The sequence below is a fragment of the Pleurodeles waltl genome, chromosome 6, assembly GCF_031143425.1.
Source record: "Pleurodeles waltl isolate 20211129_DDA chromosome 6, aPleWal1.hap1.20221129, whole genome shotgun sequence".
NCBI classification, from domain to species: Eukaryota; Metazoa; Chordata; class Amphibia; order Caudata; family Salamandridae; genus Pleurodeles; species Pleurodeles waltl.
This window is the reverse complement of record NC_090445.1, coordinates 1580570817-1580575966: the sequence shown is the minus strand read 5'-3', so window position 1 is coordinate 1580575966 and position 5150 is coordinate 1580570817.

The window sequence follows — 5150 nt, the reverse complement described above, 5'->3', positions numbered from 1 at the left end:
TGGGCATGTGGAGGGGGAACAGAACCTGGGGGATAAGTGACATCTATGATGATATTACTTTGGAAAATTGTTCACCATGTGAGAGTTGGTGGGGTCTGGAGAAGGGTAAAGGGCTTGTTGGCTGTTGTAGCCTGAACTCTATCCCATGGGGCAGTTCTTCCAAGATGTTTTAGAACCACAACCCACTTTTTAAAACTACAAACATTTGTGACCCACCTAGCTTTAATGGACATGAGGCAAGCATTTTTTTAATGTAACTAAAGCATCATGTGGTAGAGCCCTGTCATTTATGGACAGCACATTTTCCATTGAAGTGGACAATACATTTCCTCAGGCATACAGTTTTACAATGAAACCTATTCACACAAATGATAATATGTAGACATCAGATTTCAGTGAATATTTATCATTTGTGTGTCACACACTAAAGTGTGTTGATTTGTTTTGATCCTATTAAAATCTTTTGATCCTATTAAAATCTTTGCTTCAATCACATGCAGTGCTTAATTTGAGCCAATGTTTGGTGGGGACACCAGCTCTTATTTTGAGGACCAGTGCTTATTTTCCTTGTCAGATAATAATGGAGAGCAAAAGAGGGAAAAACTAAAATAGAGAAAATAAGGGAGAAGAAAACAACAGAAAACATGCCTCAAAGTGAGAAAGTAGGAATCTGCAAGATAGTTAAAGGGGCAGAAAGTGTCTGGTAGTGAATTGAAGAGTCCTGAGGTGGTTTTAAAACTACTGGCCTTGGTATTTGGTGTGCTGACATTTAATAGCATGAGCTGCAGGCTCCTGAGCAGAGCTTCAGGGAATGGCACTCATTCTTTTACAAATTCAGCAATGATCACGCTTCAGAATTACAAAATGTGCTGCATTTTTGCTTTCCTAACTGCTGAATGTGTACATTTCATTTACAGGTATTTATGTTTTGTTGCATATAATAAAACAATGCCATCCTAAAGCCTTTCCTAGGCATGATTGTCACACAATTCCCTTTACTTTTGTTTCTTTGACTGAAAAGTTAGATGAATTTGTAAACACCAACCCCCATGCTTAAAAATTAAGCAGCATTTTGCTAAAAGCCATAGGCTGACATTTGACCTCTGTTTTTGAAGTGCAGCTAAAGTGACAAGATAAACACAGAAATGTAAGACATCTTTATCTATTGCTTGGACTTTCATGACCCACCATAAAATCGGCTCACAGTTTAGGAAACACTGCCATAGAGGGGTATTAGAGAGGTGCGGCTTACAGTGGTTGGAGCTTTGTGCTTGAGCAGCCACTGCTACCCTGCCGAAAAGCACAAACATGGTGCTTGTGAAGATGTGTCCTGGGAAGGCTTTTTCAGAAGGCTGCAAATCCGTAATGGATTTATAACTTTCAGAGCCTCTACACATGAGCTGGAAACCCACTCTCTGCAGTGGTTTCCAGCTCATCCTGTGTTCAACATATGATATCCGTTCTTCATCAGGTGACAGTGTGAAGAAAGCCTTTATAGACTGACACACAGTTGAACTGTATGTCTTGGCAATACTATACTTTGTTATGTTATGTCATTTCATATCATGGTATGTCGTGGTTATGTCATTTCGTATCATTATATGGAGTGCTGTACTACTTTGTTTAATTTATGCTATGCTGCACTATTTTGTTAGTCTATGCTGTGCTATATTATGTTTCTTATTTTCAAAAGGCTTAATGCAGCCTTAAGTCTACCTCACACCAACAAAATATGGCCTTGCTTAAGAGTAGCACAATACTCGCAGAGTGCAAACTCCATACCTATAAACACTGATATGCAAAAACTCTCACCACTATTGGGAAAGTATATTTTAATGCCTATGGAATAATATATAAATATGTGGACCCAGTTTATCCAGGATAAATGTCTTCTGGAATGTCCAGTTCTATGCAGGTTTACACTGCTTATCCCCCTCCTCTGAGCAGGATGTATATGTAAGCAGTGGGATCTTTGTGGGTGCACTGGTGGAGGACACATGATGTGGAGGATGTCATTGAGCAGGGAAGGCTGGAGCAAGGCAGGGCTGATCCATCAATCTCTCCCCATGTTTTATGAGGGGGCAGGCAGGCACTGTCCTTGGGGCATTAATGCCCATGCCATTAAAATCGGGTCTAGTATTCCCACACCCCAAAAAAAAAATTGAGTGCAGAAACACCAGGCCAGTTGTGATCAGTGGATCAGGATTTCACCTGGGGATACCATTCTGCCCCACTCATAATTGGGCCTTGTTTGACTGGTGGGGCAGTACATGGGTGTCGCCGCAGCCTTGGACTGTGTGTGTGCACTACACAGTGATTCACTGGGTGACACTGCATTGCTATTTGCTTATAAGCACCCATACCTTAAAGAACACTAGTTTGATTAACTATCTAGCTACAGTGATGGAACATGCGTTCTCACTGGTGGCCTTCTTTAAGCTGCAGGAAGCAATCATCATAAGGTCATCATCATTTGATGAGTTAGGCTAGATTTTAGTAACGGTTGTGATTTAAACATATTTCTTACTTTTTTGTGTGTTTTTGAACCTCGACCTTAGAAAGACAGAATCAGATGGTGAATGATGGCAGGAGTGATTTTTTCAGCACAACATGTTTGTTCTTCACCAACTGCGTCGGTCCAAGCCATAACTAAAGGTGTGTGAAGTCGTTCAATTTGCTTTTGTGCAATTTTGTTCAATTTCAGAAAAATTTCGTGGAATTACACAAAATATTAATTGTTTTTTTTCGCTATATTTAAGTGTGAAATACATCCTTTTGCCTATATTGGATGTAAGATTGTTTTGCGTGGTTAAAGTGTGGCACCAAAAACACAAATGCACCGAACAGCCAATCATGCTTTGGCCATTCACATTCTTCCTGTGCCCCATACACTATCATTTTGCCATCAATGCGGCGCATTTACGGATTGTGTTACTGGAGTCATTTTGCCGATTTCACTTAAGAAGAATAATCCCAAAATTAAGTGAATTTCGCCAGCATAATTAAAATTTTACCCGGGCCTAGCTGTAACCTTGGTCATGCACAGATGTTCAGTAGGAGCAGAACCTATCAAGCTGCAGACTAAACCAAGACAAACATTTGAGTACAGCATCAGGGGAGCGATAGAAAGAGTGTGATGACCAGCGATGACCTTTCACCCAGGAAAGTGGTGGAAGTTCCCGCTGACCTAGGTCAGGTAGAGCCCTCTGCGACGCAGCCACCTCCTGTCTGCTGCAAAAGTCAGGCTGCCAAACATTGCATTACGCTGATCCATCCACTCTGCCAAGCTGCCTCACTTAGACTCAAGTAGAGCTTTCTGTCCATTACTAAACCCCTTTAGCAGCAAAGGTAAATACGCCGAAGCTTTTAACAAAGTGAGACGTTCCTGTTGGTACTTACTTAGCCTCTCTGTTTCCCAATAAAAAGGCCTGTCTGAGCAGTGCCCCCGCCTTCCGCAAACTCGTTTAATTCCACTCTCTCTCCCTGACCTTGCAGGCCACCAGCCGGGCCAACAAATACCGTAGATACCAAGGATTTATTTCAACAAATTAGCAGACACTCGCTCACCTCGGACTCGTTCCATTTGGCCCCCACCCTCGATAAACATGACCCTTGAATGAGCTCCAGCAGGAGCGCAGGGGGCGCGCTATGCAGCTGAGCTCTAGCCGATGCAGTGTCTGAGATCTCACTGGAAATGCAATACATAATATGTAAAAGAAATATGTAAGTGCAGGAGCCCTAAGTTTTTCTTTACGGCCTGCAGCATGCCCTGCAAAATGGTACCTGCGAAATGATGGGATGTTTTAAAGATGGTGACTAGGAACCCGCAGCTGCACACTTTCCTTATTATTTAAGAACAGTTGGTATATGATAATTACAGCAAGTCTCTAGTTCTGCAATAGGGTACATGTGGCCGCCAAATAAGCACTCAAGGTCATCAATTTAATGTCCAAATGTAATTGTATTTAAAGTCTGCATAATTAGTTGTGCCAATCTTCAATTCTAGCTGACACGTTTTATCACAAACTGACTTCTTCAGGGCTGGAGCTCAATCAATCAGTATTTCTTAAGCGTGGTTTTTCACCCTGGGGGGTATCCAGGCACTGGGTATGAGGAGCCTCAGTGAAGAGCCATGTCTTGAGCCTCCTACTGAAGTCGGCAATTGAAGGGGAGGTGCGGAAGTGGAAAGAGAGTATTCCAGGACATAGAAGCAAGGTAGGAGAAAGAGAGGCCTCCACTGAGGCTTTGTCAGATGCAGGGAATATGTGCGAGGGCGAGGGAGGCAGATCTGAGCTGTCTGGTCAGTTGGTGGAAGGTCAGGAGGTGTTTGATTTGGGGAAAGCAGCGTTGTGGAGGGCCTTGTAGGCAGGGTTCAGCAGCTTGAACTGGCATCTCTTCGGGATGGGGAGCCAGTAGATGTTTCTTAGGTGGGGGGGTGATGCTGGTCCATTTGGGGAGGTGAGGATAAGTCTGGCTGTGGCGTTCTGGATGGTCGCATTTGAGCAGACAGGTGGCGGATCAGGTGTAGAGTGCATTTCAGTAGTCTAGGCAGCTGGTGACGATGGCTTGGGTTACTGTTTTCCTGGTGCTGGTGGGGATCCACCTGTAGATTTTACGAAGCATGCAGAGAGTGTGGAAGCTGGAAGGGGTGACTGCATTTACCTGGTGCTTCATAGAGAGGTCATTATCCAGGATGATGCTGAGGTTGCAGGCATGGATGGTGGGAGTAGGCGATGGTCCAAGTTGCGGGGGCCACCAAGTGTCGTCCAATGGGGAGGTGTTGTTCCAAAGATAACATAGACACTCCCATTACTTAATTAAAGTGTATTATATGACGTTCTCCTACACCATAGTGTTGCAACCAATTATGCGTCAGAAGAACATCCTGGAAGTGATTAAGTGGAACAAAGATTACAGAAATAACCAACACCGTGAATATACCACTGTGTGGACCTCAATTCATAAACCTCATATTCTTCTCCCATATTACAGAGATACCTATGAGACGCAATAAAAGTCTGTGATTCCATATGGTATCTTTAATAAAAAATACTTTTAGTATTCACTTGTATGCCGTGCCATTGCCACATTCTAGGTCTATATCTACAACACCTTGAGAATTAGAGAGAAGTTGTGCACCATGTCTCACC